An 11,306-nucleotide genomic window follows, 5' to 3' on the forward strand; every position below is an offset into this window, starting at 1 on the left:
AGTTTGTTTATTAACAAGGGTTTAAGTTTGTTTTAAGTTTGGTTTTAAGTTTGTTTAAGGGTTTGGTTTGTGAAGAATTCTACAAGAGGAAGTGGAGATCAATTCATTGATATTTGAGCTTCAATCCATCTCTCTCTCTCTTGTCATTTATTAGAGAAGTTTTCTAAACTCTATCTAGCTTTATATTTTTTGTATTGTTTGATTATCATTCTATTAAGCTAGTATTTATATTTGAGTTTAGTTTGATTTGATTTGATTTCACTCATTGTTTACACACACCCACTTGAGCTTATTGTATTTTCATACATAGTATATTTGGGTTGGTGAGAGTTATAACAATTGAGTGTGAGCTTTAATTGAGTTCTCGCCTTGTATTAGAGAGTTTTCGGTGAACTAGAAAACCGAGTGTGAGGAGTGGACGTTGATCGGTGAACGTTGAAAACCGACATTGTGAGTGTTTGTGAACGTTGATCGGTGAGCGTTGAAAACTGACATTGTGAGGTGTAAACGTTATTCGGGTGAGCGTAAAAAACCTGGTTGTGATAGTGGATTTCTCCTCGGGAGTGGGGAGCGGAGACGTAGGACGGAAGGTCCGAATTCCGTAATCATATCGCGTGTTTGAGTTTGCTTTGTCGCACTTCTCTTATGTTTATATTTCTTGTCGCCATTGTCCATTGCTCATTATTTATATCATCCACTATCTTGTTTATTTTGTTTACCCTTATGTATATCACTTATCCTAGCTCACATATCTTGTTGTATTTTATACTTACTAGGATAACTTGTTAATTAGCTTATCCTAGCTCACATATCTTGTTGTATTTTATACTTACTAGGATAACTTGTTAATTAGTTTTAATTAGTATAAAATCGTATTAGATTAGCATAAGACCCTAATCACCCCCCTCCCTCTAGGGTCTAATAATTAGTATCAGAGCTTGGTACTCTTTGATTTAAGGTCTAATCGTCTTGAGTTAAAGATCCAAGTTATCTTTTGGTGCTAATCTTGTTTTGATTGTATTTGTATCTTGCTTGCATATTTTTATAAATTATGGATATGAATGATGCATCTTGTTTAGGCTATGATTCTAGTATTGCTCCTAAATTCAATATTTTCCCCTATGCTCAATGGTGTTTTAGATTAAAAATATTTGTTCAATCTAAAAATATCGATTTATGGGAAGTCATTGATTGTGCTTATATTATGCCCATGTTGGAGAAATCCAAGTGGAGCAAACATGATAAAAGGATGTTTATAATGAACAAGATTTTGTTAGAATATTTGTTAAATGCTCTTAATTCATCTATGTCTAACAAGTTTGTTCATTTTGATAGTGCTTACAACTTATGGAAACTTATTGAAGCACATCAAGGGGACTTGGAGGCAATCCGACAAGCTTTGAAGGATCCCGCTTCAAGTTCATATGGAGCATCATGCACACGACCACTAGGCGATAGCCCTAGTGAGGTTTGCGAGTTCGAATCGATTAATGATTTATCTAGTGATGAACTTGCTTGTGCTAGTGAAAAATTATTACATGCCTTTAACAAATTGCATAAAGATTTTATTGATTTACAAGGCAAGCATGATAATTTAAAATCCGATCATGAGAAGCTAGCTTCTAAATTTGATGTCATTACAAAAGAAAATATTATGCTTAAAGAAAACAATGACTTATTAAATTTGGAAAATAAAAATTTGATCTCATCAATTGCTAGTCTATCTCATGCTAAGATTAATGCCATGTTAGAAGTAGAGAACATAAAAAATGATACATCTTTTTTTATAAATGAATATTTATATTCTACTTCTAATGTTAATGCACATATGTATAATGATGAGTTGAATATTGTTAAAAATCACATTTCATCTTTAGATTCAACTCTTAAAACATACATTGTTAATAATAAGAAACTTATGGACTTATGTGCAAAGTCTCGTGTTAATTCTTTCAAATCCAACACTCACTATGCACAAATTTATAGAAAAATTTACAAATGTTCAATTTGCGGTCATAAAGGCCACATTGCTAAATTTTGCTATGATGCACACAAATCTTCTAAGACTAATACTCCATGTGCATCTTATAAGGCTTCTTCATCACGTACACATGTACATGCACAAACTTATCATGCTCATCATAAATATGCACATGTATTTAAATGTGATATATGTGGTCGATTTGGCCATTTGGCAAAGTTTTGCTTTGATTTGAAAAAGATTTCATTTTTGCCAAATAATTTTAAAAGACCACAGAAGTTTAAGTGTGATCATTGTGGTCGTTTTGGTCATTTGACCAAATTTTGTTTTGATTTGAGGAGAGTTTCTTGTTTGCAAAATAATTTCCAAGATAAACCTATTTTTGCAAATGAGTCCCGTGCACAACCGTTTGGTCAACATAAGCAAATGCCTCCTTTCCTTTGTACTTATTGCAATCGGAATGGTCATTTGAGTAATTTTTGTTATGACCGTGTCCGTGCACCACATGCGCCCAAGAGGGTTCATAACCCTAGGGATTTGAGCTTGAATGATAGGGGTCATGTCCCTAACCAATCCGGTACCATGAATACTTGGGTGCCAAAATCTTTTTAAACCAAGTATTTTAGTATTTTTCTTTTTCTTTTTCTTGATTTTGAAAATTATACTTTAATTTTTTGAACATGAAAACAATTCTTTTTATTGGTCAAATTCTTTTGTTTTCATAATTATTGGTTTTTGTTTTGATGAGAAGTTTGTGTATATATAACCCCCCGGATTTATTAGGTGTTTATTCACAAATTTTGTTTACCGGGTACTATAAGTCCTTATATGGGTTGGGACAAGCCTAAGAGCTTGATATATTGTTGCCTCTCTTGCATTTTGTTAAAAATTTTGTTTTGAGTTATTGCTTTGAATTCCTTATATAAGCACAAATAGATGATTCAAATTTTAAATATGCTTTATAATGTATTCTTTATGTGGTTTGATCAATTTTTACAAAGAAAAATTTCTTTATTGATCAAATGTCATTTTTGGGCTTAAAATTTGATTTATGATTTCATTTGGTTAATTTGTTTTTATTTGAAAACTTTTTGCATGATTCTCATGTTCCTCTTCTTTTGATTTTATAAACCTATTTTTACACTATGTTTTTATAATTGTGTAATGAGACACTTCTTTCATAAATGATATATCTATATGTGTCATCATTATCCTCTTGTATGTGAGTGATATTTAGCATATTCATCTATGCTTACTCACATATGATTGCCTTAGCACTTCATTTCATATATTGTATATGGCATTTTGATAGGGGGAGCAATCCCTATATTTGTTTTATACTCACCCATGCTTATATGTAGGGGGAGCTTTCGCTCTCTTCCTCCTTTTGTCCCCTTTTTTGATATTGTCAAAGGAGGAAAAATATTATGAGTATATTCTTTTTGTTTATATGCTTGATAATTATAATATTGTATTTCATTTCCTTTTCATGCATATATCCTTTTTGTAAATTGTTTGTCATCATCAAAAAGGGGGAGATTGTTGGCCTCTTTGTTTTGATAATGTTTATCAAATAATTTACTACTAATGTTATTTGTCTAGTGTTTGTAGTTTTCTATTTATTATAGACAAACAATGTGTTGGAGGATGGATGGAATTGCACATTCACGATCATATCCAATGGAGGTTGACGGAATTATGGTATGAAGCCTACGCAATTCAAAGTTAAAGATTCAAGTTCTAGCTTCATCCGCAAGATTATTGTAGGCTGTCTAAAAATCACAACAGATAGCTGATCCCTATCAAACACCAATGACGGAAGTTACAATCTGACGACTTCCATAAGGCTACAATTTGAGGACTTTCACGTAGATCGCTGAAGGTTACAATCTGACGACCTTCACGACAACTGATGAAAGCTCTAATTCAAGAGCCTTCATAATCAACATCGGGAGTTACAATCTGATGACTCTCATATTTTTAAGGATCCAAGACGAAGGTTACAAGGTGACGATCTTTGCAACGCTCTAGCAAAAGAGACTACAAATTGATGGTCTCTTCATATTAAAACGCATATATCTCTCAAACCGTAAGGAATTTGGCGAAATGAAGGAAGCAAACCGAAGCCTTTGGCTCAGTTCGGATGGCTCCGTCTCGTCGAGATAGCCGATTTTCATATATAATTCGTCCAATTCCGACTTACGGTTTGAAAGTTATGACCTGTTCTTCACAGCAAGTCATGTTCTAAAGTCCGTCTGCAAGACTAGACTTCGTCTGAACATTGGACTTAGCCTGAAGCTCGCCGAGCCCGCCTGAGACTCACCTCTGCATCCAAGATTTGAAACGCAGAGGTCATGGCCGCGTTCCAGATTCAAAACACAGAGGTCGTCCCCGCGTTCTAAACTCAAAACGCAGAGGTCGTGGCTGCGTTCCAAACTTAAAACGCAGAGGTCGTGGCTGCGTTCCAAACTCAAAACGCAGAGGTCGTGGATGCGTTCCAAACTCGAAATGCAGAGTTTGTGGACTTAAAACGCAGAGCTCAACTCTGCGTCCCTGGTCCAAAAACGCACAGTTCATGCAGAGCTTAACTCTGCGTCCCAACTCTGCGTTTCAGAGTTCACAACGCTGCGCGACCTGTGCGTTTTCAGCCTAAAACATCCCAACTCTGTGTTTCAGAGTTCACAACGCATCGTGGCCTATGCGTTCAGCCACCCAAAATAGGCCCAACTCTATGTTTTTTAGTCTAAAATGCAGAGTTCGGCCCAGAACGCCCAGATTGGCGTTTTGACTCGTTCAAAGCACTAACAGAACGGTTTCAAAACCGTTTTCCCCACGATTTGGGGATCTGTTTAAGGGGGGGTTACACCCCACTCAGCCCATTGAGGAGCAAATTAAGGGGGCGGTTACACCCCCTTAATCCCCTATAAATACCTCGAATCTCAATTGAGTTCAGATCCTTCTTTTTTTGGGCAGCAAAGAAGAGATCTTCGGCTAGCTTTTGAGGGGAATTGTTGGAGCTTTGGAGACCAGCAGCAGGATCTTCTTCATCCTTGGCTTACTAACCGATGTCGGGTAAATCAACTCGGTTAAATCAACTCTTTCACAGAGTTTTTCTAAACTCGCTCTGAGTTATTAACTCGTTAAGAGTTATTTTCAAACTGGCCACGCAAGTCCTCCACAACGTCAAATCGTGAGGAGAAGACCACGTTCCAGTGAATCAAGACGTGCGGATCGTCAACGGAGAGCAAACTCAACGCGAGCATTCGAGGGAGGCACTCCATCGCCACCGTGAAGAACCCAGACTTAAACAAAGGGGAGAATCAAATTCATTCTCCTCTCTTTTGTAATTGGAATCTAAATTGTAATCGATTTTGAGAGAATACAAGTCAATTTTTCTTTCATTGTCTTTTTACATCAAAATTTCCACAAACAAAAGATGACGACTCTGCTGGGGACTAGCTTCTTTGATGAAGAAGTGGTGGCGCAATCCGACGTCAATCTCGCTGGAACAACGGTCGAAACTCTCGTGGTAGAGTTTGATCAAACCAAGTTTGAGAAGGTCCTCTCCTCCGGATCCCTTAGCCCCAAGGCTATACGCAAGATCCACAAAGTTTCCGAGGAGACTAAAGCTCCAGTTGTGGCCAACTCATCTAAAGACTATCTCCCATGGGGGTTGCACTGTTCATATTGTCCCCTCTCTAAAGGAGAAGACTCGACTTCGGCACAACTCCAAAAAAACTGATTCTCCAATCAACGCGAACTCCGCGTTTGCGAGCCTCAACATGAGCTCGGCATAAGCCAAGCTAAACACAACCCTCAGGTGTGTGTTTCCCAGATAGAACGCAGCCTTCAGAGGCGTGTTCCAACATCAAAAGGCAGACCTCAAAACTGCGTTGATCTGGTTGAATGCAACTCTCAGGAGTGCGTCCCAGAACCAAAACGCAACTCTCAGGAGTGCGTTCTAACATTTAAACGCAGATATCAACCCTGTGTTCATCTGGCTGAACGCAACTCTCATGAGTGCGTCTCAGAACCAAAACGCAACTCTTAGGAGTGCGTTTCAAAAACTGAACGCAACTCTCAGGAGTGCGTTTCAGAATCCGAATGCAGATCGCAGGACTGCGTTTCGCTAGCAAAACGCAGACTTTGGTCTTGCGTTAATCAAGCTAAACACGACCCTCGTGTTCCATCTTTGGAACACGATGTGATTCGTCGTGTTCAAAATGATCAACATGGATTTAAAATTCATGTTTGCCAAGAACCAGTCCCATCCTTTAACGTACAGGGGGTTCCATCTTTACCCTCACGCTCTGTGAGAGGTTCATCCCAAGTCTCTGACTTGCGGGAATTGCTGTCGATGTTCAACCGACCGACGAACGTCGTTTTGCTCAATAATCGACGACATTCTCATAGGAAGAAGACTTTAGAGGATGAATACCTTGGAGTCACTTCTAACATGGTTGGCAGAGGGAGATCATCAACCCCTAGTTCTGACGAGTCAGAGACAGATCGTTCTCCAAGCATCAGAGAAATCGCTAACGAGTTTGAAGGAATCTTCCAACGCACTCGGACGCGAACAGGAGCCATTCCCTCTGTCAACTATCGGAGGTTAGCCAGAAGAACCAATTCCGATGATGAACACTCAACCATTGCAGAGTCCCAATCATCAAGCTCTTTTGTTGAACATGAGAGCTCCACTTATATGACGGGAAATCATGAAGATCTCACGAAGAGACTTGACGAGCAGGAGGCCATGCTCAAATCTCAGCAGGAGGCCATTAATGAACTCATGGCCCTGTTGACTCAAATCGTCGCAGACAAGGCCAAATCTCAGGAGACAGATTCGCCGCTTTGGTAAGAATCTTCCCGGAGGAGAAAAGCGTCTTCATCCCGACTTTACACAAGCAAAGGGAAGGAAAAAGTGATCGATGACGCTGCTCCTAACAAAGAAGCTCATAACCTGGAATCTTCCTCTGATGAAGGAAGAGAGACGGAGAACGAGCAGAATCTCCAGTCGGCCAAAATGGAAGAGTTGGAAGCCTGTCTCAATATCATTGCTGACAGAAGCGAGCTCCAAGACGAGGAAGTTGTCAGGCCCTATCCTGCCGAATGGGATGCAGCCCCTTATCCTCCAAAATTCGAGGTCCCGACGCTACAAACTTTTGATGGCATGGGATCACCGAACCAACATATCTATCATTTCAAGTCACAGACTGGGAATGTGATATCAAACGACGCCATACTGGCTCGATTATTCATTGGTACCCTCAAGGGAGTTGCCTTTGAATGGTTCAGGAAACTGCCTGCCGGATGTATCCAAAAGTGGGCAGATCTAGAGAGACTATTCCTGTCAAGATTCTTTGAAGAGGATACAGAAGTCTCCATCCATATCCTTCTCGTCACTAAGTAGAAGAAGAGGGTGTCTGTCAAAGCCTTCGTCAAAAGGTTTCGAAACATGGCTCTGCGATGTCCGACAGGTATGACACAGTCTACCCTAGTGGAGACCCGTCGACACAATTTACAAACCGACCTCCTAGCCCAAATAGGAGTTTCAGAATGCCGTTCCTGGAGACAACTAATCTCTCAAGACGAACAGGCTCAAAAGATTATTTCCAGGATCAAAGCTGAAGAACAGAGTAAGCAGGATCAACCTGAGCAATCGGACCCAGCCCAACCTTCTCCAGAGCAATCGGACCAAGCCCAATCTCCTCAATCAGAAGGGGAAGATACTATGATCACTGAAGCTAATTCTCTTCAGTAGGATGCCGGGTCTCCATTAACTATCACGTTAACAATTACCTCTGATAGTCTAACTCGTTAGATAGTGGCCTATTAGGCGATGTGTCATGTCTACTCCTTTTCCCCCCTGCACTTGTTCAAGACTGGGGGTTGGTTTATTTATAGTTCATTGGATTATGAATAATAATTTTTTTGAGTTATCATGTTCAATGGAATACCTTTGTCAACCATAAAATCCACAAAACTATCACGTTAATAGTTACCTCTGATAGTCCCTCAACTTGCCAATCCTCTTCAATAAGATGGCAGGTCCACAAAACTATCATGTTAACAGTTACCACTGATAGTCCATCAACTTGCCAATCTTCTTCAATAGGAAGGCATGTCTAAAAAACTATCACGTTAACAGTTACCTCTAATAGTCAAACTCATCAGATAATGGCCTACCTGGTGATGTGACTCTATTCCGACTTCATGGATAGTGGCCTATTAGGCGATGTGCCTTGTCTACCTCTTTTTATTCCCCTGCTAAGTCTTAATCAAGACTAGGGGTTGATTACTTAGAATCCACTGGATTAAGAGTAACGAATCTTTCACATCGTCGAGTTTACATTACACTTCTGATGATCATCATCCCCACAGAGTATGCATTCTGTTTGCATCACTCCCAATTTGTCACGTTAACAATACACCTCTGACAATCAACTTATCAATCCTTGACAATAGGATGATAAGTCCTCAAAATTGCTCAAATCGCAATCTTCCCCAGCAAGACACTAAGTCTTCAAAATACTATCGCTTCTGATGATATACTCACCTAGCAAGTCTCTCCAGCGAGACGCTAATCCCCAAAATCTTGTGCAAGTCACAAGTACACTCCAAATTCTTATCACGTTAACAATACACCTCTAACAAAACCTACTTATCAATCCTCGTCAATAGGATGATAAGTCCCCAAAGTTGCTCCAAATCGCAACACAAATTCTTGTCACGTTAACAATACACCTCTGACAAAACCCACTTATCAATCCTCGTCAATAGGATGATAAGTCCCCAAAGTTGCTCCAATCGCAACATAAATTCTTGTCACGTTAACAATACACCTCTGACAAAACCCACTTATCAATCCTCATCAATAGGATGATAGGTCCCCAAAGTTGCTCCAATCGCAATACAAATTCTTGTCACGTTAACAATACACCTCTGACAAAACCCACTTATCAATCCTCATCAATAGGATGATAAGTCCCCAAAGTTGCTCCAATCGCAACACAAATCCGGTCACGTTAACACTACACCTCTGACAAAATCAACTTATCGACTCTCGTCAATAGAGCAATAAGTCCTCAAAATTGCCCCGATCGCAAATTCTTCTTGTCACGTTAATATCACACATCTGACAAAATCCACTTATCGACTCTCTTCAATAGAGCGATAGATCCACAAACCCGTCAAGTTAACACCACACCTCTGACGACCAAATCAACTTATCGACTCTCTTTAATAGAGCGATAGGTCCATAAAATACTGTTAGGTTAACATAACACCTCTAACAGTCAACCCCCCTAATGAACTTGTTAATCTTTTTTTTTAACAAGAATAACAAGTTTTTATTATAAAATCCCCAGCGGATTAAAGATTTTTGGAATTATCCTAATGATAATAAAGAAAATTTTTTAATTTTACTTTAGGTGAAAATTCATGCCAAGTTAATACTATACCGCTGACACTTCCAACTTTCTTTCGGTGTTTCAAGCCACACAAGAAGAAACGACACCAAAAATCCATGCTTTACACGCATGGGGGACTTTATCTCGATCCCTAATCAGAGATAAGTCTACGCCTAACACGCGTTGCCGGTTAGTCTTTTCCCGTAAAAATGACAAAGTCTATGTATTCAAAATCATAGTGCTAAGTCTAAGAGAGTTCATTCTTTTAGCACAACGTTACATGTGGAACGGACTTAGACGATCCACATGCTAGCCCGACTCAAACGGTAGTCGGTAAAGGCTTATCAAATCCGTTGATGGCTGAGGGTTTGCCAAAAATCCTATGCATGTTTGCAGGCCCATTAACTTAATGGATATAAACTGAGACTTGAATCAGATGAGCTAAAGACAAGTCTTAAAGACTTAGTCAAAAATGCATGAGAGCCACCTCCGCATCTCAAGTCGAAACGTCAAGGTCAGACCCGCGTTGCAAACACCAAAACGCCGAGGTCACACCCGTATTCCAAATTCAAAATACAAGGGATCCTGCGTGTCAAATCCTTTCAACCAAGGTGCCTTCAAAGCGAGTGCAAAGAACAACTCCTTTACGGCAAAGACTCTACAACTCCAAGATCAGAGTTGAGATCCAAAGTATTCCGAAAATTCGTCCTAGTCAACCGCGAACTTTCGAAAACTTTGGAGGGGGTTCTGTAGGCTGTCTAAAAATCACAACAGATAGCTGATCCCTATCAAACACCAATGACGGAAGTTACAATCTGACGACTTCCATAAGGCTACAATTTGAGGACTTTCACGTAGATCGCTGAAGGTTACAATCTGACGACCTTCACGACAACTGATGAAAGCTCTAATTTAACAGCCTTCAAAATCAACATCGAAAGTTACAATCTGATGACTCTCATATTTTTAAGGAGGCAAGACGAAGGTTACAAGGTGACGATCTTTGCAACGCTCTAGCAAAAGAGACTACAAATTGACGGTCTCTTCATATTAAAACGCATATATCTCTCAAACCGTAAGGAATTTGGCGAAATGGAGGAAGCGAACTGAAGCCTTTGGCTCGGTTCGGATGGGTCTATCTCGTCGAGATAGCCGATTTTTATATATAATTCGTCCAATTCGGACTTACGGTTTAAAGTTATGACCTGTTCTTCGCAGCAAGTCATGTTCTAAAGTCCGTCTGCAAGACTGGACTTCGTCTGAACATTGGACTTAGCCTGAAGCTCGCCGAGCCCACCTGAGACTCACCTCTGCATCCAAGATTCGAAACGCAGAGGTCATGGCCGTGTTCCATATTCAAAACGCAGAGGTCGTCCCCGCGTTCTAAACTCAAAACGCAGAGGTCGTGGCTGCGTTCCAAACTCAAAACGCAGAGGTCGTGGTTGCGTTCCAAACTCAAAACGCAGAGGTCGTGGATGCGTTCCAAACTCGAAACGCAGAGTTTGTGGACTTAAAACGCAGAGCTCAACTCTGCGTCCCAGGTCCAAAAACGCACAGTTCATGCAGAGCTCAACTCTGCGTCCCAACTCTACGTTTCAGAGTTCACAACGCTGCGTGACCTGTGCGTTTTCAGCCTAAAAAGTCCCAACTCTGCGTTTCAGAGTTCACAACGCATCGTGGCCTGTGCGTTCAGCCACCCAAAATAGGCCCAACTCTGTGTTTTTTAGTCTAAAACGCAGAGTTCGGCCCAGAACGCCCAGATTGACGTTTTGACTCGTTCAAAGCACTAACAGAACGGTTTCAAAACCGTTTTCCCCACGATTTGGGGAGCTGTTTAAGGGGGGGTTACACCCCACTCAGCCCATTGAGGAGCAAATTAAGGGGGCGGTTACACCCCCTTAATCCCCTATAAATAC

This window comes from Asparagus officinalis, chromosome 7 (assembly GCF_001876935.1).
Source record: "Asparagus officinalis chromosome 7, Aspof.V1, whole genome shotgun sequence".
In the NCBI taxonomy this organism is placed as follows: Eukaryota; Viridiplantae; Streptophyta; class Magnoliopsida; order Asparagales; family Asparagaceae; genus Asparagus; species Asparagus officinalis.